Source organism: Peromyscus californicus, unplaced genomic scaffold (assembly GCF_007827085.1).
Source record: "Peromyscus californicus insignis strain IS unplaced genomic scaffold, ASM782708v3 Scaffold_3__1_contigs__length_106647218, whole genome shotgun sequence".
Taxonomy (NCBI): Eukaryota; Metazoa; Chordata; class Mammalia; order Rodentia; family Cricetidae; genus Peromyscus; species Peromyscus californicus.
Window position 1 is genome coordinate 27,117,808 of NW_026294551.1, and position 23,745 is coordinate 27,141,552.

The 23,745-nt window shown below is 42.9% G+C and overlaps 1 protein-coding gene and 2 pseudogenes across 2 annotated transcripts in view; all 3 read right to left on the bottom strand.

Moving 5' to 3' along the window:
- The window catches only part of Znf652 (zinc finger protein 652), a 61,738-nt gene that overhangs the window by 24,659 nt on the left and 13,334 nt on the right, over positions 1–23,745 (bottom strand). Inside the window, exon 1 of one of the 2 annotated variants that reach the window (XM_052758449.1) lies at positions 19,399–22,254. The exons of the other annotated variant lie outside the window; for it this stretch is intronic. The gene's annotated coding sequence lies outside the window, so the exon portion shown is untranslated. Of the gene's footprint in view, positions 1–19,398; positions 22,255–23,745 lie in introns of those variants that run through there. 2 annotated transcript variants of the gene reach the window in all.
- Positions 585–11,753, bottom strand: LOC128122738 (60S ribosomal protein L27-like; annotated as a pseudogene).
- Positions 17,832–19,375, bottom strand: LOC128122739 (40S ribosomal protein S27-like; annotated as a pseudogene).

A 23,745-nucleotide genomic window follows, 5' to 3' on the forward strand; every position in this document is an offset into this window, starting at 1 on the left:
AGAGTGCTAGGATTGAAAGTATGTACCATCATGTCTGGCCCTACAATTTTATATTTCACAAAAATTAAAAGTCATAAATACTTTAATTTTTTGAGATAGGGTCTCATATAGTCCAAGCTGGCCTCAAACTATGTAACTTAGAATGACCTTGAACTTCTTTTTTAAATTATTATTAATTTTATGTGCATGGGTGTTTTTGTCTGTCTGTCTCTCTCTGTACTATGAGCACAGCTGGTGCCTGAGGCAGCCAGAAAAGGGCATGGGATCTTCTGGGATGGAGTTACAGATGGCTGTGGGCCACCATGTGGGTGCTAGAAATGGAACCTGGGTCCTCTGGAAGAGTAGCCAGTGCTCTTAACTTCTGAGCCATCTCTCCAGTTCCCACCTTGAACTTCTGACCCCCCTCTTGCCACCTGTATTTCCTGAGCTGAGATTACTGGTAGGTGCCACCACTCCAAGTTTTTTTTTTTTTTTAATAATTTATTTAAGTTTATCTTATGTGCATTGGTGTGAAGGTGTCAGATCCCCTGGAATTGGAGTTACAGACAGTTGTGAGCTGCCATGTGGGTGCTGGGAACTGAACTCAGGTCCTCTGGATGAGTAGCCAGTGCTCTTAACCTCTGAGCCATCTCTCCAGGGCCCACCACTCCAAGTTTTAAGTAGTGCTGGGAACCAAACTCAGGTCTTCATATATGCTGGCCAAGCAGTCTCACTATATAGTCTAAAGTGGCCTCAATTTTGGGTTCTGTCTTGCCTCCACCTCCTAAATAGGATTACAGGTGTGCACCACATAGCTTAAACACACACACACACACACACACACACACACACACACACACACACACACTTTAGATGTGTGGAATAGTGTCAGGAGATGATGGTGATCTGTTATTTTCTTTCTAGTAAAATTTTTTGGCATCTCAAAAAGTAACACCTTTTTTGGGAAATTTTTTTTTTATCTAGTCTTAGACCAACAAGTACAAATAAATAGTCTAAAACAAAAATATTTGAACAGATGGGAAGGTTTAGTCCAAACCATAACATACCCACAACACAGCCAATGGGAAAGATGAATTGCTAACACGTCGCCACCTGCCTTTTCCTCCTAGCAAGCCTACATACAACTCTTCTTAGTAGCAACTATAATACTGTAAGATTCTCTTCAAAATTAAAAATCATCTCTCCACCCCCAAAAAACGAGCACAGAAAATTTCATATGCAGTTTCCAGGTTGCTGCCCACTTCTAAAAACATACCAATGAGTCCCTAAGGCCCCAAGCTCCAAGCTAAGAAAAAAGCAGATTTTATTTTCTTATCTGTAGTGTATATTTAGAGAAAGCATGTAAATTGAAGTTTTCTGTCTTTCCCCCTTAGCTCCCTACCCACTTTTCTTATTTCTCTAGCACATATATGGGTCAGAAATGAATTAACAGGGGCTAGAGAGATGGCTCAGCAGTTAAGAGCACTGGCTGCTCTTCCAGAGGACCTGGGTTCAATTCTCAGCACCCACATGGCAGCTCACAACTGTCTGTAACTCCAGTTCCAGGGGATCAGACACCTTCACACCAATGCCCCTACAATAAATTTAAATAAATTATTAAAAAAAAGAAATGAATTAACAACAACATAAAAGGAGACCAAGTTTGAAGTTGTATACAGAAAGGTTAGCACATGCTTTACAGACGTCAGGCAGGAAGCAAAGTATAGCCTCAAGAACCCCAATATGCTACCTACCCAGGTCTATGACCCCAGACAAGGGGTCTCACCCATTCTCAGAATGCTCCCCAAGGGCTGTTGTGAAGGTTGAATCCAACCTCACAGGCCAAGTTTCTGTGTTATACAGAGGACGGGGTGCTGGCTCCCTTTCCAATTCTGAAGAAATTAGAAGTGTGATCAGCAGATCAGAGGTTTATGTATAGCATGCTGCATACCCTATTACATAGTAAATGAGAAGAAGATAAAGTAAGGAAAAGGAAAGTTAAAAATGAAAAGGTAAGGGATAGGGAGATGGTTCAGTCAGTGAAATCCTTGCCAAATAAGCCTAAGTTCAGTCTCTGCACCCATGTATACAAAGCTAGACACAGTAGTAGTGTCTATAATCCTAGTACTGGGGATGCAGAGACAGGACCCTGGGGCTTGCTGGACAGTCAGTGTAGCCAAATCAGTAATTTCCAGGTTCAGTTTCTCAAAAACGCAGTGGAGAGCAGTTAGTGGAGAGACCTGTCATCAACATCTGAGTGTCTACATGCATGGGCATATACACACAAACACAAACAAAGTGAAAGCCACTGGTAGAGGCCAGCATATGGAAAGTAGAAATGACCAGTCCAAGGACATTCATGCTAAAAGCAAGTTCACACATAGCCTGCATTCCAGGAGATCCTGTCCTATCCCACCCTTGAGACACACACACAGACACACATCACACTCACTTCCCTCTGTGTATATCTGCTTCCTGGCTGCGGACACCATGTGACTAGCCAGCCAGCATCCAGCTAGAAAACCTTCCATGCCAGGATGAACTGTTTTCCCTCCAACTTAAGCCAGAACAAACATCCCCTCCTTAAGACGTTTCAGTCACTGCTTTGTCACCGCAATGAGAAAAGTAGCTGGCACAAAGAAAGTGTCTATGGGGAAGGGGGCTCTTGCTGTGACAAAGCTTGACTGTGTTGTTCACTGGCCCTGGCAACTGGCTTGGGAGGGGCATGTGGAAGAGGTTGGCACTGTAGGCTGAGAAACCCTAGAATGCAGTCTGATGGCCAGTCTAATGGGAGTTTGGAGGACCCGTATGTCAATGCAACCAATGGAGGTCTGGTCTAGGGGAACTGGGCTAGTGGCCTTTTATGTTACATTCTGGCAAAGAATTGGCTACATTCTTCCCATGTCCTGAAAATCTGAATGAGACTGAATTCAAATTAATGAACTAAGTTGTTTTGAAAAAGAAATTTTAGGGGGCTGGAGAGATGGCTCAGAGGTTAAGAGCACTGGCTGCTCCTCCAGAGGTCCTGAGTTCAATTCCCAGCAACCACATGGTGACTCACAACCATCTATAATGAGATCTGGTGCCCTCTTCTAGCATTCAGGCATACGTGCAGGCAGAACACTGTATATGTAATAAATAAATAAATCTTTTAAAAAAAAAAAAAAGAAATTTTAGACAGCAGATATCCAGGCTGTGGCAGTTACTGCTTACTTCTCTTAGTCTACTACAGTGAGAGAAGGCAGAGAAAAGATGATTAGCATAGTACTTGAAAAGAGCTGTGACTTTAAGGATATAGTCAAGGCAGGTGCAGAGAGAGCTGTTTAAGAGATTAGCACCACAGAAGAGCAACCTTCTTAGGAAAAGTGTTCCAGGAGAGGTCCGTCTGCAAGGTGAGGCTGGAACTGAAACTGCTGAAGAGCAGTCTCTACTCTAGGAACCCATCTAAAAAGGCTTTCCTGGGGTCAGTCACTAAAGTGCACAGCAAGTGAAGCCTAATTTTCAGTGGAGACACCAGGATGCTGGAGATGCTAGGGTTGGGGGATATCTACCAAGGAAAGGCACAGACAATGGGACCACCCCAGGACACAGGCTATGTGTGCTACTTGCAGCAGAGCTTGAAACCAGGGCTACCCAATGTCACTGGAGCTCAGGATCCCATCCCAAGCTTCAGATAGTGTTTGTCCTACTGGGCTTCTGTTTTGTTTGACCTGATTCATTTTCTTAGGGAGGTTTACTTTGTGCCTTTCTATATTGGAAGTAGATAACTTGGTTTTTACTTTATAGGCTCACAGTTAAAGCATTTCTTTGAATCTCAGAAGAGAGTCTTGCCTTGGGTTTTTGAACAATATTACAATCTTAATACTTTGGGAACTTTTACAGATGAGTGAAATGCATTTTGCAGTATGAGATAGACATAAACCTTTGAGGAGGAGTGGTGAAGTAAGGCTTAACAGTGATGTGTTCAGATGTCAAACTAACAAGGGGACAATTAATCTTTACTGTCAACTTGACTGCATTTGGAATCACCTATGTCTTTGAGAGCACTTTCAAGGAGATCCATCTGGAAGGTAGGTGACACCATCCCATGGAATGTGGTCCCAGACTGAATACAAAGGAGGACATCAGATGAGCAAAAACATTCATCTCTCTGCTTCCTGACGGCAGACAGTGTGGCTGGCCACCTCATGCTTCTGTTCAAATGCCTTCCCTACTGTGATGAACTACATCCCCTCACACTGTGAGCCAAACTAAAAGAGGAAGGGGAGAGAGGGAGACAAGGAGGAGGCAGAGGTGGTGGAGAGGGGAAAAGAAAAACGACAAACTCCTAAAGAAAAACTACGAACTGAACTTTATTAAAATTAATAATGTTTGTACACTAAAGAATGATTATCAAGAGGATAGAAGCAACACATAGGATCGGCAGGATATACTAATACATCGTAAGTTTGATAAAGGTCAAGTATCCAGAACATACAAGGAACTCTCACAACTCAACAATAAAAACACAAACAAACAAACAAATGGACCCAGGCCGAGTAGTGCACACTTGTAACTCCAGCTTTCAGGAGGTAAAGGCAGGAGGATCAGCAACTCAAGGCCAGCCTAGGCTACAGAGTAAATTTGAGGCCAGCCTAGGCTACAGTGCATTCAAGGTCATCCTGGAACAAATAAGATCCTGCCTCAAAAAATAACAATATGGGCTAGAGAAAATAGCTCAGTGTGTGGCTTCTCCTGCAGAAGACCTGGGTTTGGTTCCTAGCACCTACACAGTGGCTGACAGCCATCTGTAACGTAAGTTCCCAAGATCCAAAGCCATCTTCTGAATTTTACCAGACACCAGGCACTTACATGATGCACAGACATCCATGTGGGCAAAACACTCACACACATAATATAATAATAATTTAAAAATTTTAAAGTATTTTTTCCCAAGACAGGTTTTCCCTGAGTATCCCCAGCTATCCTGAACTCCTCTGCAGACCTGGCTGGCCTCGATTGAACTCACAGAGATCCAACTGCCTCTGCTTCCCGAATGCTGGGATTAAAGGCATGTGCCATCACTGTCTGGCTTGTAATTTTTTTAAAAAGGTAAAACAAGAGTTGGAGAGAATATGGAAAATGCATAAGCTTCATACATTATTGGTAAATATAAAATGGCCCAATTTAGAAAACAGTTTGGTAAGTCCTAAGAAGGTTAAGCAGGGGCTGGATAGCACTGACTGCTCTTCCAGAGGTCCTGAGTTCAATTCCCAGCAGCCACATGGTGGCTCAAAATCACCTGTACACCTGTAGTGAGATCTGGCACCCTCTTCTGGCCTGCAGGGATACATGCAGACAGAACACTATATACACAATACATATTTAAAAAAAAACAAAAACAAAAAAACAAAAAAAACATTAAGCAAAGAGAGACTGGATGACCTAGTAGTTCCACTTCTAAGCACATATCTAGAACTGGAAAACATACACTCATAAAAACTAAAACATTCATAGGAGTGTCATCCCTAACAGCCCTAAGTGAGAGTCACTCAGACCCATGCCAGCTGGGGGAACGTGCACGACCATAGAGTCAAACAGTGTCAGGCACCCAACAGGGGGATGCTGATGCTCAGTCTAACATGGATAAACCCTGAAAGCATTATACCAGATACAATCACCCACATCACTGCAGGATTCTTTTTATGTGAAATGAACAGAATAAGCCAATCCACAGACACATAAAGTCAATCAGCGATCTGTGGGAGCTGCAGTTATGGAGGTATGGCTATCACTGCTAATGGACTCCAGCGTCAGTGAAAATGTTATGGAATTATGTACTGGTTAAACAGTCTTGTGAATACACTAAACACAACAATAAAACCAACACTGAATTATACATTTAAAATGGTTCTATGCATATAAATTATATCTTAGAAAGGGCTTGAGATGCAGTTCAGTGGTAATGAACTACTTTGCCTAGCATGTGTGAGGCCCTGGGTTCAATCTCTAGCATTGAAAAACAAATCAATAAATAAAAAATATACTGTCTGAACACAAACAACCCAAAGATTATATGAAAGGAACACAGTATTTCACATAAAAATGGTACTTTTGACCCCTTGGATAGTTCAAGTATAAACTAAATGACAAACAACAGCTGGGCCTGAGATAGTAGAAAATAATAGCTTGAGCAAAACCACCAAAGATAGGTCTCCCCTGGTGGATGCTGGGAAACCAAACCAATGGTGCCTTTCTCCTTTGGGAGAGTACAGGTGAACATAGAGGAGAGGTGGATACTGAGATCTGGGGTGTTACACTATGATTAATGAATCTTTTTTGAAGATTTTTATTATTATTTATGTATTGTGGGATATTTGTACACTGTGTGAAGATGTATTGCTGTGACTGGTGTAATGAAAAGATGAAAGCCACTAGCCAGGCAGGAGGTACACACCGGACTTCTGGAGACAGAGAGAACTCTGGAAAGAAGAAGGCAGAGTCACCAGTCAGATGCAGAGGAAGCAGCATGGGAAGTACAGGGAGATGAGGTAACAAGCCACGTAACAGAACGTAGATTAAAATAAATGGGTTAATTTAAGTTATAAGAGCTAGTGGGACAAACCCAAGCTAAGGCCAAGCTTTCATTAATTAATAATAAGTCTTTGTGTTATTATTTGTGAGCTGGTGGCCCAAAGAAAAATCTGATTACATTTATGTTTTGTGTGTCTAAGTGAATAATATAGAAATATGGTGCCCGTGGATGCCAGAAGAGGGTGTTGAATCCCTTGGAGCTGAAGTTACAGGTGACTGTGAGCCATGCCATGTGTGTGCCAGAAACCAAATTTGGGTCCTTGGAAGAGCAGCAAGTACCCTTAAGCACTGGGCCATCTTTGCAGATCCCAGAGATTAATGAATCATACACAATACTGGATATCACTGTATTGTAAGTGAGGTAACTATTACTGAAATTGGTGCCACTCAGCCTGGGGCATATATGTGAGACTACCCACACCTCTTTCTTCCAAACAGTTGCTTTTTAATTCTCTTCTGTTATAAAGGTAAAGCTATAGGTAAGATGGGTTTATACAGTAAATATTTCCTGCTCAATCCCTGCAGGTGTGAATGCACAAGCTTTGACTACTGTCCACACAAAGTCTAAGAGGAATATTTTACTTATTTATTACTGCTAATAAGTACTGTATTAATTAATTAATTTTTGTTTTTGTTTTTGTTTTTTTTTTGTTTTTCGAGACAGGGTTTCTCTGTGTAGCTTTGGTGCCTGTCCTGGATCTCACTCTGTAGATCAGGCTGGCCTCGAACTCACAGAGATCCGCCTGCCTCTGCCTCCTGAGTGCTGGGAGTAAAGGTGTGCGCCACCACTGCCTGGCTATTTATTCATTTATTTTTCAGACAAGAACTCCCTATGAACACTAGGAAGGCTGGCCTCAAACTCAGAGACACCTGCCTGCCTCTGCCTCCAACACGCACCACCACACCCAACTACTGTATTGATCTGAATTTTCACACACTTAAAATTTGTCAGGAAGCAAACCCTATATACACAAAGTAAGTCATGATTGCCAATGACATTATTTAAAGGCGATGAAGGAATGAACTGGACATGATGGAAGGCTGTGTGAAGAGCCCAGGACCTGGCTGGGTTCTGAAGAATGGAGAGATCTGAAAGCAGAAGAAATTAAAAGATGTTCTAGGCACAGAGGAGACTCCAAGAAAGCTGCCATGTTCTTGATGAAGCAGTCTACTTAGGAACAGACCAAGACACGGGTCTACCCAAAGAAACCCAGAGGCTAGTAGAAGATATGGGTACCAAATTAGAGCAGGGACAGAAAATGGAGGGTTTGGTTGTTATGGGTTTCTGTGTGTAGACATGGTTGTCCTGGAACTCACTCTGTAGACCAGGTTGAACTCCAACTCAAGAGATCTGTCTGCCTCTGCCTCCCTTGTGCTAGGACTAAAAGCACACACCACCGCTGCCCAGCAAGATGATGATGTGTGCATGAGAGTTTGCACCGTGTGGAGGTCAGAGGACAACTCTGTAGTCGGGTCTCTCCTTTGGTCTTTACCCAGGTTCCAGGGATCAAACTTAGGTCATCAGGCTTACACAGTAAGCACCTTTACCTGATGAGTCATCTTGCCTGACCAGAACAGAGAGGGTTTTGATGGAGGCTGAGAAACAGAGACATTGAAGGTAGCCCAGAGAGCAATAAAGGGAGATATGTGAGAGAGATTCAAGGCAAGCTTGGGCAAGAGTCCAATCAGCCTGAGCAACCAGAGCAAGACTGTCTCAGACAGACAATCAGAACGTCCACTTGAATATTTAATGGGAAAAATACAGGTGGGAAAGACAAGAAGTAACATTTTTGTTATTACTTTGGAAATAAGTTTTAGATTTAAACACAGTATCTCACTCTACTTTTTGTGTAGTGTTTGTTTTCAGACTGGGAACTGAGCCTAGGGCTTTGTTCATGCTGCAAGTGTTCTACAGCCAAGCTATAGCCTAGACTCTCTTTTAACCTTTTATTATGAGCCAGGGTCTATGTTGCCTGGAACTCACTAGCCCAGGTGGGCTGTGAACTTGCAATTCTCCTGCCTCCATGTCTGGAGTGCCTTGTATTAGAGGTTGTGTCAGAGTTCTGACTCAAAAATTGTTTATCCATTCTCATGCCCTTGCCAGGGATTGATTTGGAGGTAGCCTGATCAAGTTGTGGATGATGTGGAACTCTGCTGAAAGACTTCTGAGAAAATGTCGTGAACTGTCCTAAAAAGCTTAAGCAGACGTAGGCACCACTACTTCTGAACACCATCTTGCACCTGGGCTGGGAACTGGGCAAAGGATAAAGCATATTAAGTTGGCATGGCTGTAAGGTAGGGAAAATGGGTCTTGAATTTTATCACTGAGTCCATCCAATCCTTGACAAAGACTTCTGGTTGATGACAAGGGTAAACTTTCCTTATTTTCAAATTGCTTTAAATTGGATTTTCTATTATCTGAAGTTCAAACATCCAAGTTCATCTAATCATGTTTGTGAAGTAAATTAGACACTTCCTTTTGTTGTTGTTAGTTTTTAATGATGGATATCCCTAAAAGTGAAGCTTCTGGAAAAAGCACTTGTCCTTCCCTGTCTTGTATCGTCCCTCAAACTTGACCCTGGCCTGCTGCCTGGCCTCGGGTTTCAGAGCTGGGTCTCTAAAGACATCCTTGTTGAAACCAGTTTTGTCTAAGGGGTTATCCACAGAGTGCCTTGTGGGCAGGAGGTGACTATAGTTATGAAGTTTGACAAGGGACTTGATCTTTGATCTTTTGGTGATTTTCTTCATGCCCGTGGCAGCTGTCACTTTTCAGGCGTAATGGTCAATTCTGGCCACCAGGGCATGGCTGTCAGGATGGTCTGAGGTGCCATCATCAATGTTCCTCATGATGACAGCATTGCGTCCGGAGCAGTGAGCCAGGACCAGCACCACGCTCCCGGGTTTCATGAACTTGCCCATTTCAACAGCAAGCAGCCGGCACCCAGCAGAAGGGAAGGAAGGATGGACACTTGTGCTGGAGAACTGTCAAGTAGTCAGGTGGACAGACGAGTCTCCAGTCAGGGAACAATCCAAGCTGTGTGTACTGATTGTCTCTGTTTACAATAACTTAAGAATTTTCAACTTTATTATGACGAAACTTTTGTTCAACAACCACATGAGTCTCACCTCAGCCAGAACTACATAGAGAGACTTTGTCTCAAAAAACAAAAGTTTGAAAAATTCTAAAATTTAAAACCACTCTGTGATAGATATAATGACTTTTGAAGTTGGACTGAATGCATTTTTGAATTATGGTATGTTCAACTCTGGTTTAGTGATAAAATTCAAGACTCGGCCGGGCGGTGGTGGCGCACGCCTTTAATCCCAGCACTCGGGAGGCAGAGCCAGGCGGATCTCTGTGAGTTCGAGGCCAGCCTGGGCTACCAAGTGAGTTCCAGGAAAAGGCGCAAAGCTACACAGAGAAACCCTGTCTCGAAAAACCAAAAAAAAAAAAAAAAAAATTCAAGACTCATTTTTTCCCCCACTTTTCTGCAACGCTAACTTAAACATGCTTTGTTCTTTGCCCAGTTCCCAGTATGGGTGCAAGATGGTATCCCAGTTTCTGGCACAACTTCTCCAAGCCTATGGAGCCAGGGAGTAGAATGTGGTGGTTTGAATGAGAATGTTCCCATAGGCTCATATATTTAAATGCTAAGTCACCAGGGAGTGGGACTGTTTGAAAGGATTAAAAGGATTAGGAGGTGTGGCCTTGTTGGGAGGAGGTGTGGCCTTATTGGAGGAAATGTGTCACTGGGAGTGGGCTTTGAGGTTTCAGAAGCCCAAGCCAGTCCAAGTGTAGCTCTCCCTCTCTCTGCATATGGATCAGGGTGTAGCTCTCAGCTACTGCTCCACCAGCTGCCTAAATGCCACCATGCTTCCCCACAAGATGACACTGGACTAAACCTCTGAAACTGTAAGCAAGCCCCAAATTGAATGCTTTCTTTTATAAGAGTTGCCATGGTCATGGTGTCTCTTAACAGCAATAGAACAGTGACTAAGACACACTTTAAAATTAAAATATGACCACTTCAAAGAGAAGGGATAATCTCAAAGTCAAGACCAAGACAGCTTTTGATGCAAACCACCGCATGTTGCAGAAGCAGTAACCTAGTTTCGTTCTGAGTGGAGCATCTGCTGTCCTCAAGAGAGCTGTGACTTTCGAGCAAGATTTCCTTCATTACATGCCAGATAACAGGTAAAGCAGAGGGGCCAGGGAAGGCCAGCAACACACTCCTGTGTTGCAACCTGGCTCAAGCTTCCTGTCTGGGGAAAAAAAGCATGCACACGTGCACGTGCGCGCACACACTCTCACACACACACACACACACACACACACACACACACACACACACACACACACACACAGACAAGCCTCTGTTCATTATTCTTGACCTAACACTGAAATTTAACTGGAGGCTAACAGCGGGACTTGTGATGGCATAATGATTTCCTTGGGTATGCACACGTGGGGGGGTGTAAATTCTTCTCGGTATACAGAATTATTCTCGGCTATTTGCTTTATTCACAACTACTCATGACTAACTTCAGCCAGGAAACCTGATGTTTGAACATATAAAGTTTTTTCCACATTGCCTCTGTGTGTGTGTGTGTGTGTGTGTGTGTGTGTGTGTGTTTTCTTTTATATGATGGACCTTATGTCTCCACATATGTCTGTTTACCACATGTGTGCCTGATGTAGGTGGAGCCCAGAAGCGGGGCACGATGCATGTCTGTAATCCCCTCAGGAGGCAGAGGCAGGCAGATGTCTAAAAATCGAGGCCAACTTGATCTGCATAGTGAGTTACAAGTCAGCCAAGGCTCTCAAAAGAAAAGAGGGCGATGGCTGCCCCAACCTTCAGTCCTTAGAAGACAGCATCAGATCCCCTGGAACTGGAGTTACAGAGGGTTGTGAGCTGCCATGTGGGTGCTGAAAATTGAATGTGGGTCTTCTGGAAAAACAGTCAGTGCTCTTAACTGATGAGCCATCTCTTCAGACCCTGTTTTGGGTTTGTTTGTTTTGTTTTTCGAGATAGGTTTCTTTGTATAGCCCTGGCTATCCTGGAACTTGCTCTGTAGATCAGCCTGGCCTCGAACCCACAGAGATTGGCCTGCCTCTGCCTCCCAAGTGCTGGGATTAAAGGCGTGTGCCACCACCACCTGGCCTGTTTATGCTTTTTTTTTTTTTTGGTTTTTCGAGACAGGGTTTCTCTGTGTAGCTTTGCGCCTTTCCTGGGACTCACTTGGTAGTCCAGGCTGGCCTCGAACTCACAGAGATCCGCCTGGCTCTGCCTCCCAAGTGCTGGGATTAAAGGCGTGTGCCACCACCGCCCGGCCTGTTTTTGCTTTTTAATTGCAGTACTAGAGATAGTTCTAAGGTTTTGTGCATGCTAGTCAAATGCTCTACTACTGAGCTACATCCCCAGCCCTCCACATAGAATTTTTATTCATCTTTCCCCCAAAACATTTCACTACGAAAGAAGTCGTACACACCTGTATTTCTGTATTGAACCATCTATTCATTCCATGACCTCTTCATATTTCCCAAAGAAATTACTTTCAGAATATAAGATAAACTGTTAGTAAGCACCCATTTATGTTTTAGACATTTATATTTTAACTGCACAGGAATGTCTAAAGGTATTGATGAGCAACAAAGGCTCATCAAGGTAAGTGACCACACTCCTGGCTTGCAGACCATCATGTGGAGGAAACACTGGGAAGATGACTTTTACATTAATCACTGTGATTTATACACAGTACCTGTATTAATCTACAGAGAACCCTAACCCCTCACAATGTATGTGCTATGAGTAGACACAATTAGTAGAAACTTCAATGCTTTGCTTTTTGCTTTGTTTTGTTTTTCAAGACAGGGTTTCTCTGTGTAGCCCCAGCTGTCCTGGAACTCACTCTGTAGACCATGCTGGCCTTGAACTCACAGGGATCTGCCTGCCTCTGCCTCCCAAGAGCTGGGATTAAAGGTGTATACCACCACCTCCTGGCTGAATACTTTTTTTTTTAAACTTTTTTTTTTTTTTTCCCAAGACAGGGTTTCTCTGTGTAGTTTTGGTGCCTGTCTTGGATTTCACTCTGTAGACCAGGCTGGCCTCAAACTCACAGAGATCCACCTGGCTCTGCCTCCCAAGTGCTGGGACTAAAGGCGTGCGCCACCACTGCCTGGCATACTTTGCTTTTTAAAAACTGTTTTTACCTTTTCATTTATTTCATTTAGTGTGTGCTCGCGTGTATGCCATGGCTGGCATGTGGCGAGGACAAGTTGCCAGAGGGATACACCACCAGTCATCTGGTTTGGTGGCAGGCACCTTTACTGGCTGAGCCATCTCACAGGACCACTTTTCTTTGTTTTAAAGTTGCTTTGTCATAACATAACCTAGTTCATGGCCAAACATAAAAGCAATGATGTGAACAGGAATGTGTCACCACACCTTGCTGTCTTCATTAATAATAATAATAATAAAAACCTTAAGTAATGAGAATTTTTGCTGTAATATCTTTAAATATAGTTATCTTTCTGAAACCAAAGAATTCTTATATTAGCTCAAACCATGAGAATTTCTTCTTTAAAAAAAAAATTATAGCCGGGCGGTGGTGGCGCACGCCTTTAATCCCAGCACTCGGGAGGCAGAGCCAGGCGGATCTCTGTGAGTTCGAGGCCAGCCTGGGCTACCAAGTGAGTCCCAGGAAAGGCGCAAAGCTACACAGAGAAACCCTGTCTCGAAAAACAAAACAAAACAAAACAAAAAATTATGTATAGGGCTGAAAAGAGCCTGAGCAGTTAAGAGCACTGGCTGCTCTTTCAGATGCCCTGGATTTGATTCCCAATACCCACAAGGCAACTCATAACGACCTGAAACTCCAGCTCCAAGGGATCTATCTGATACCCTCTTCTGGTCTTTGCAGGCACCAGGTATGCACAAGGTCCTTACATATATGCAGACAAAATATGCATACACACTAAAAAATACATTTTAAATGTGCATGAGAGAGAGATGGATGGATGGATGGACAGACGGAGGGAGAAGGAGAGTATGAATTAGAATGCTTTATGTGTGCACGTGCCCTTGGATCTTCTGGAGATGGAGTTACAGGCATTTGTGAGCCACCTGATGTGGATGCTGGGAACTGATATTCAGGTCCTCTGGAAGAGCCACAGGTCCTCTGCTGAGCCATCTCTCCAGCCCCTGGGAATTTTCTATCACTGCCTTTTGTAACATCTTCAAGAAATACAGGTAGAGCAGGTGATAATAGTTCTGACTGTAGAAACATGACTAAAGGAATCACTCCTTCCCTGACCTTATTCCTTAAAAACACATTGATCTAAGGTGGCATACGCCTTTAATCCCAGCACTTGGGAAGCAGAGGCAAGACAATCTGTGAGTTCAAGGCCAACCTGGTCTACACAGTGAGTTCCAGGACGGCCAGGACTACATAGAGACCCTGTCTCAAGAAACCAAAAACCAAAAAGCCCACATACATTGCTCTAAATCCCACAAAGTTCCTGTCAAGTAAGTATTCTTCATGGACTAAGGAGATGAAGACTCACTGGCTAAAACATGAGTCAGGGGGACTTTGAGAGTGCAAGCGCTTGTCCTGTATGTAACTGTGGTGCCTCTTCTCCCTGAAGGTAAAATCCAACTAGGCACACATGACTTTTTCCCTTTCTGTTTTTAGAAATGGAAGTGAGAAGTAATGATGAGGGTATCTAGATTTTCTCATTTAAATTTAATTTTGTGTAGTGTATGTGGTGTATGTGTGTGTGTGTGTGTGTGTGTGTGTGTGTGGTGTATGTGTGGTGTATATGGGTGTGTGTGTGTGTGCACAGATAGATAGCCAAAAGAAAGTGTTGGCTGTCCTGTTCATTACTCTCCACCTTCTTCCTTTGAGAATAACCTGGAGTCAGGCTGGAAGCCTGCAAACCCAGGATCCACCTCCCCCACCCCACCCCCAACACTGGGGTTACAGGTATGCTCCAACACACTTGGCTTCTTACAGGGGTGCTGGGAAATTTGAACTCAGATTCTCATGCTTATATAGAAAAATGTTCACAGATGCTGAGATAACTTTCCAGCCCCCAATTTTCACATTTCTTTTAAAAATTTTATTATTATTGTATGTTCAAGAAATGTATATGTGGGTGTACATGTCAGGGGACAAGTTTGTGGAGTCAGTTTACTCCTTTACAGGCTCTGGGGATTAAACTCAGGTCTCTAAGGCTTTGAGGCATCTCCCACTAAGCCCTCTTTTTTTTCTGTTTTTCATTTCTTTACAGCAAACAGGCATTATTTCTACAGTAAGCAAAACAACTCATCCTCATCCTAACCTTAAAAAAAATAAATGAATTCATCACAACCTTCAGATCCAATATCTAAGATCATTTAGATACAAGTGTTCATAAAACGCAAAAACACAAATACAATTTAAGTATAACAACCACTGAAAATGTTTATTAAGCTTTAAAACATTAGTGATTTCATGAACATTTATCATGTATCTATTGAGCACCTATTGTGTACGATGTCTCACAGACACAAATGTGAGCAGAACAGCCCAGACCCTTGGTCTCAGAAGCTGGCCATTTGTCCTCACTGCTCTACTTCTTGTTAATGCCTGTTTCTCCCACAGTAACTGTTTGTTAAGATTTCTTTTCCTTCCTTCCTTCCTTTTTTTTGTTTTTTTGTTTTTTGAGACAGGGTTCCTTTGTGTAGCCCTGGCTGTCCTAGAACTTGCTCTGTAGACCAGGCTAGCCTCAAACTCACAGAAAAAATCCACCTGCCTCTACTTCCAGGTGCTGGAATTAAAGGCATGCCTCACCATCCCCCATCAAGATTTATTTTATTTTCTATATGTGGGTGGTCTGCCTGTATGTCTGTATGTGAACCACATGTGTACAGTGTCCACAAAGGCCAGAAGAAAGTGGCAGATCCCCTAGAACTGGAGTTACCTAATGTGGGTGCTGGGAATCAAACACAGGTCCTCTGCAAGAGCAGCCAGTATTCTTAATCACTAAGCCATCTCTCTAGACCCAACTACAGTAATTGTTAATAATGCCCCTCTCACATCATCTCCCAGTGGGGACATCACAGAGCTATTCTATTTATTAAAAATAGCAACCACTGGACTCCAGTTCCAGGGGATCTGACACCACCTTTTACTTTTGAGGGCTTTAGTGCACACATGATGCACATACATACACTTAGTTGCATGCACACACACACATAATACTTTTAAAAAACAAACTATTGTTCCTATAAGGCAGTGGTTCTCAGGCTTCCTAATGCTGTGACCCTTTAATACAGTTCCTTATGCTGTGGTGACCCCCCACCATAAAATTATTTTTGCTGATACTTCATAACTGTAATTTTGCTACTATTGTGAATCATAATGTAAATATCTGTGTTTTCCAATGGTCTCAGGCAACCCGTGAAAGGGTCAATCAACCACCAAAGGGGGTCTCAACTCAAAGGTTAAGAACTGCTACTATAGCTAGGCATGGTGGTGCATGCCTTTAATCCCAGCACCCGGGAAACAGAGGCAGTTGGAGCTTTGTAAGTTCAAGGCCAGCCTGGTCTACAGAGTGAGTTCCAGGACAGCCAGGGATACACAGAGAAACCCTGTCTCGAAAAAACCAAAAAGAAAAAAAACAAACAAACAAAAAAAAAAACGAACCCGCTACTATAGGGACTTATGTTTGTAAAAATGTCTTTTTTATTTACTTTTATTTTAAAGACAGGAACTCACTATGTAGTTTTTTTTTTTTTTTTTTTTATTTTTTGTTTGTTTTTTTTGGTTTTTCGAAACAGGGTTTCTCTGTGTAGCTTTGCGCCTTTCCTGGATCTCGCTCTGTAGACCAGGCTGACCTCGAACTCACAAAGATCCACCTGCCTCTGCCTCCCGAGTGCTGGGATTAAAGGTATGCGCCACCACCGCCCAGCAAACATTTTTTTTTTTAAGATTTATTTATGTATTATGTATATACAACATTCTGCCTTCATGTATGCTTGCACGCCAAAAGAGGGCACCAGATCTCATTGCAGATGGTTGTGAGCCACCACCATATGGGTGCTGGGAATTGAACTCAGAACCTCTGGAAGAACAGTCAGTGCTCTTAACCTCTGAGCCCTCTCTCCAGCCCCTACTATGCAGTTCTTGCAGGCCTGAAACTTATGATGTAGAATAGGTTGGCCTCGAACTCACAGAGATCACACACACACACACACACACACACACACACACACACACACACACACACACACACGAGCACACGCATACCTCTCCCTGCTTCCTGGGTGCTGGGATTAAAGCTGCACAGACCATGCCTGGTTTTAATTTTTTAAATTTTTATTTAAGTTTTTTTAGGGATGATTTTATTGGGGGACTGGAGAGATGGCTCAACTGTTGAGGGTACTGGCTGCTCTTCCAGAGGACCCGGGTTCAATTCCCAGCACCCACACAGCAGCTCACAACTGTCCTTAACTACAGTTCCAGGAGACCCAACACCCTTCCACAGGCAAAACAAAAAAACCACCAATGCATACTAAAAATAAGTAATAATTAAAGAAAAAAAAGAATGATTTTATTGTATGTGTATGAGTGTTTAGCCTGCATGTATGTGCACTGCATGCATGCCTAGTGCCTGAGGAGGTCAGAAAAGGGCATCAGATCTTCTGGAACTGGAGTTACAGACAGGCTGTGCGCCACCATTGGAGTATTAAGAGTTGAACCTGGGTCCTCTACAAGAGCAACAAATGCTCTTAACCACTGAGCCATTTCTCCAGCTCTTTAAAAAAAATTTAAAAGACAAACTTTTATTTCATAGCCCAAGCTGGCGTCACTTACTATGTGGCCAAGACTAGCCTCAAAGTCACAAGCTTCCTGCCTCAGTTTCCATGTTCTGGGATTACAGACATGCATCACCATGCTTATAATTACTCACCTACCTACCTACCTACCTACCTACCTACCTACCTACCTACCTACCTATCATTTCCTTATGTAGACAAGGTCTCTTTGTAGTCAAGGGGGACTCTGAACTCACTATGTAGTCAAGGTTGGGCTTGAACTTAATCTACCTGGCTCCACCTTTTGAGTGCTGGGATAACATGTGGTACCATGCTGGATTATCATGCTTATCTTTAACTTTAGTTTTTATTTTATTTGAGATTTTCACCTCTTCCTTTTTCTTTTCTTTTCTTTTTTTTTTTTTTTTTTGGGTTTTTCGAGACAGGGTTTCCCTGTGTAGCTTTGTGCCTTTCCTGGAACTCGCTTGGTAGCCCAGGCTGGCCTCGAACTCACAAAGATCTGCCTGGCTCTGCCTCCCGAGTGCTGGGATTAAAGGCGTGCGCCACCACCGCCCGGCTCCTTTTTCTTTTCTTTCTGTCTATATGGATGTGGTACTGGGGCACAAACCCAGGGTCTGGACCATGTTAGGCAAATACTGCAATACAGAACAACTAATTATGTATGAGTTTTCTCAAATTATATAAAACATTATTTTAGATAACTTGTTATATGTATATGTGTGTGTATGTGTGTGTGTGTGTGTGACACACACACACACACACACACACACACACACGCACACACACACACCTATTACATAATGAAACCAAACCTCTGCTAGAATCAAGACTCAAGTCTGTGGGGACTGAGGTGAAAGCTCAGTTGACAAAGCATGGAGACCTGAGTTCAATCTCCAGCACCTGTGTAAGAAGCTGGTGGGAGCACTAACCTTTAGTCCAGCACTTGGGAAGCAGAGGCAGGTAGATCTCTGTGAGTTCAAGGCCAGCCTGGTCTACAGAGCAAGTTCCAGGACAGCCAGAGCTGTTACATAGAAGCCCTGTCTGAAAAAAAAATAATAAAATAAACGAACAAAAAGAGCTGGTGCATGTTTATAATTTCAGTACTAAAGAGGCAGAGACAGGATGGTCTCTGGAGCTCACTGGCCAGACAGCATAACCTAATGATCAACAAGTGCTGGGTCCCAGTGAGATACTGTCTCAAAATATTAGGTAAATGGTCCTGAGGAATGACACCCAAGGTTGACATCTGTCCTCCACATGTATGTATACACACACACAAGCAAGCACAATTCAATCTCTACCCCCCCATGTGAATAAATAAAATCTGATTTTTATTATACCTAAATGTACCTATTTTTCTTTTCTTTTCGTTTTTTTGAGACAGTGTTTCTCTAGGTAGCCCTGGCTATCTTGGAACTTGTAGACCAGGCTATCCTGGAACTAACAGAGATCCTCCTGCCTTTGCCTCTCAAGTGCTGAGATTAAAGGAATGCACCGCTACCACCTGGCTAGGTATAACTTTTAAAGCTCAAAACTTTACATATTATAAAACCTTGAGGCACGTAGCTCTTTTTGGAGACAGGCATTTCTCTTAAGAAATGGAATTTCTAAGTACTACCCAGAATGGATGTTGTTTCGTGCAGTTTGGAAATAAATTAATATCCTCAATTAATTTAGAGAGAAGGTCTTGCTATGTAGCCCAGGCTGGCCTCAAACTTGCATTCCCCTGTTTCAGCCTTTCTCGGCTGGGCTTACAGAATGAGCTAGTACACCTGACTAGAATTTTTTCAATCCGAAGTATGTCTCTTGGGACGGCTCCCACTCATCTCACATCAGGCACTTTTGGTGCTGCCTCCTCCTGGAGGAGCACCCTTCTGTCAGCCACACTCTTCCCTGTGGGCTGACAGAGCACAGTGGAGCAGCCAACGCACAAGACCACCCACCATCTGTGCATGGCTAAAGACCGTGGAGTTTTTACAGCACCCTGGGTATTTCACATTCATAAAGCAGGAATTGGGGCTCTCACCAGGCGCTTTCCTTGTGTTTCCTTTTCTCCTCTTCTGGAGAGGGATAGTCTTGTAGGGAGGACATCACCACCGGAAAGGGAGACATCTGTTAGTATTCTACTAATCAATGAATTATACAACTGCATATTGTTCTGCAACTCCTGATGAATGAATACCTAGGCAATGTTAATCAAGGGCTGGATAATAATACCAAGAAAGAAACAATGTTTCCTGTTAGAATTGCATGTTATTGCCTATTAAATAATCTTCCTCCATGGCAGGCAAGAATTGAACTGTAATCTGATCAAGCATGGAGAGCTAAAACCAAATTGTGGGCCATAAAAAGAATTGAGGAGTATGTCACATGACATCAAATGGATGTAATCAGCGAAATTCAGGCTATAGGAAACTCCACAGCAAATGACTGGATTCTTCAACAAAAGAACTGTAAAGGGGCAGTAAGGAGAGGCACCAGAATCAACCAGCCTAGAGACCTAAAGGGACTTAAAAGGATTAATCCACCTGCAGCACCCCCTCCTCCTGGGGCTGCTTTTTTATTTTGAGACAGAGTATCACCGTGTTACTCTGTTGGCCTGGAACTCTTTACATAGATCAGGCTGGTCTCAAACTCAGAGATCTGACTGCTTCTTCCTCCCAAGTGCTGGGATTAAAGGTAATCAGAAAGTTTGTTTTTGAGCTTAACAATAATGGTAGTTGTCTTTTTCATTTGTTTTTTGGAGTCAGAGTCTCCTGTAGCCCAGGATGGCCTAGAGCTCACTATGTATCTAAGGAAGACCTTGAACTTCTGATCCTCCTTCCTCTACTTCCTGAATACCAGGATTACATGTGCGCTACTATGCTCAGTGTCATGTGGTGCTGAAGATCAAAGTCAGGGCTTCAAGCATGCCAGGCAAACATGCTATCAACTGAGCTACACCCCCAGATTGGTAGTTGTCTTTTAAAAAGAGTTCTTAAGTTATTAAACAAATAATATCTGAATTTGCTCCAAATTAATGATAGGGGCTGTAGGTCGGGAAGTATAATGAACATGAATAGTCATAAGCAAAACATTCCATATATGGGTAAGTGAAACCGAAACTGGCTAGATGGACATATTACGTCTACTCCTTTCTCCCTTCCTTCCCCTCCCCTCATTCTTTTAAGAAAGATGACCTTACTCCAGTCTGGCCTTGAACTTGTGGGGATCTTCTGGATGTTGCTACCTCTACTCCTGAGTGCTGGGATTACAGACATGAGCTACCAATGTCTAAATTTACCTTTCCCTCTTTACTTGTTTATACTTGAGAATTTTTCTGTAATAAGAGTTTATATCTTTGTTTTATCTATTTACTTGTTTTTATTTTGTTTTTTTTTTGTTGTTTAGGGTTGTTTTGTTTTTTGAAGCAAAGTCACAATCCTCCTGCCTCAGCCTCTTGAGTGCTAGGATTATAATGTTTTTCCCCCACAAAGCAGTATTACGTCTCTTTTTGGGAGGTTAGGGGGATGACAGTTTTGAGAAAGGGTTTCTCTGTGTAGCCCTGGCTGGCCTGGAATTCACTCTGTAGCCCAGGCTGGCCTTGAACTCAGAGATCCACCTGCCTCTGCCTCCTGAGTGTTGGGATTTAAAGAAGTATGCCACCACCACCACCTGGCCAGTATTACTTCATTTGAGAGCCCCCAAACATCATCATTTAGAAACATATGGGGCACTAAAACTTGATAATAGAGGAAAACTATTTATTACAATGAAGCCCAAAGTAATGTGTGTGAGCATGTCATTCTTTCCTTCTGTGGAGAGTCCCTTCCCCACCCCGCCTCTGTCACAAAGTCCTAACCATCCTTCCAATCCTAGCTCCACGGCACCTTCTCCTTGAAGCTTTTCATGACCAACTCTGGAAGAGCTTCCTGCCTTCTGGAAAGAGCAGACAGACAGATCTTCTCCTTCCCTACGTGTTCATAACAGAGTTAACCTCAGCATTTGATGACAACTGATGTTCTCTAACCCTGTGTCTCCCACTGTGAGTTCTTTAAGGGAAATACATGGTCCAAGACCCCCGATGCTATGCTCTGCCCAAGGCACTCACAGCACACACACAAAACCAGGACTTCACTCAGCTCATTAGTCTCAATGGTGTATGTTACAATTGCCACACCTGTTTTCTGCTTTTTGACTCCAAAAATGGAAAATGTACTTTAGATTTACTGCCCCCCACACACACTTTTTTTAATGGGACTGCAAAGTTGTCCTTATGTTATTGTTTCCTAGAATGCTTAAGAAGCTTTTCCCCCACAACAGTGGGGCTGGCACTGGAGCTCAGTTGGCACAGCGCTTGCCTAGCAAGCAGGAGACCCTGAGCAGGGCTGCAGCCTGTAATCTCAGTGCTGGGGAGGTGAGGTCAGGAGGGTAAGAAGTTCACCCTCAGTTTTGGCTACACAAGGAGTTAAGACCAACTTGGGCTAAATGAAAGCCTGTTTTTAAAAATAACAAATGGAGCTGGAGTGAATCCTCAGCAGTTAAGAGCACTTGCTGCTCTTCTAGAGGACATGGGTTCAATTCCCAGATCTCACATGGCAGCTCCCAACCACCTGTAAAGCCACCCACGTAGTATACAGACATACATACAGGCAACACAGGAAAAACATGCATATAGTCCCCCTTTTTTATTTGTTCTGGTGTTTTTTCGAGACAGGGTTTCTCTGTGTAGCCCTGGCTGTCCTAGAACTTAGAAATCCGCCTGTCTCTGCCTCCCAAGTGCTGGGATTAAAGGTGTGGGCCACCACTACCCAGCTTATACAGTACCTTTAATCTCCCAGAATTTGGGAGGCAGAGGCAGGGGGTTCTCTATGAGTTCGAAGCCAGCTTGGTCTACAAAGTGAGTTCCAGGCCAGAGAGAACTACATAGTAAAACCTTGCCTCAAATTAATTAATTAATAAGAATAATAATAATCCATACACATAAAATAAAAATTAATTTTTAAAAATTTTCATACTTTTAAAATGTTATTTATTTAACTTTATTTTATGTACACTGGTGTCAGGTCCCCTGGAACTGGAGTTATAGACAGTGAGCTGCCATGTGGGTGCTGGGAACTGAACCCAGGTCCTCTGGAAGAGCAGCCAGTGCTCTCAACCTCTGAGCCATCTCTCCAGCCCAAAAATTAATTATTTTTAAAAATCCATATCTGAAAGCTGGAGAGCTGGCCCCGTGGTTAAAAACACTTGTTACTCTTGCAGAGGGCCTAGAAAGTACTTTGCCACCAAGCTGACAAATCTGTGCCTGATCTTCAGAACGACATGGTGGAAAAAAACTGACTCCCCAAACTGTAATCTGACCTCCAAACACACTCACAAAAAACAAATAAAAATATAATTTTAAAGTGCCATATCTACTTGATGTTACCATTTCCTTCCTTCTCGCCATAAACTCATCTGCTTAATGGAATGACTCAAATCAAGTTAGTGAGTCTCGATGAGCAGCAGCAGCGAGCCTCAGCAGGGATTCCATGCATTGAAATACCAAGTGCTTCATATATATAATATAGACAAGGGTAGTCTGCCTCAAGGCCAGCACCACCAGAGAGGGCCGGGAATGAGAAAGGCACTTGCCTAGAATGCACAAGGCCCTGGTTCAGTCACTAGCTCTAGGAACAAAACAACCCACAAGATATTTAAATGCTTAACTAACAATGAAAGTGCCTATATAAGAGACTCTTGACTACTATTCTCAATTAGGTCAACCTCCTAGTAAACCCAAGTGGCTATTTTCCCTGTGCTCTTGGAGATGAGCTCCTGCCTACACCGGGAAAGGCAGCATTGTGCATGAACCACACTCACAGGTGATTATAAATCATGTTTCTGCAGGAACACAAGGGTGGAGAAAGTTCTTTAGCCCTACCTTAAAATTGCCCTGAGCAGAACTGTCTATGAATGTTAAAACATAATTTTTGAGATATTGATGTTGAAGATAACATTTGTTTAAATAGAGATCCATATAATTATATATAGCATGCATATGTATACAATAAATGTTATAAACAAAATTAATTGGGGTTGGGGATTTAGCTCAGTGGTAGAACGCTTGCCTAGCAAGCACAAGGCCCTGGGTTTGGTCCTCAGCACTGAAAAAAAAAAAAAAAGTTCAAAAAAAATTAGTCTATGACAAGGTTCAAGCATTTAATGTTTAAAAGTTTAATTTGTTTTCAAATGGAAAAAGTATGTATGCTGAAAACTAGTGAAATCTGAACTCTGAAATCTAGTTAAAAGGAATAAAGTCGGTTTCCTAATTCTGAGAAACACTGTTACATAAGACTTTATCAATAGAGAAACTCAATAAAGTGCAAGTGGCTTTTCCCAACCTTTTTCTTCC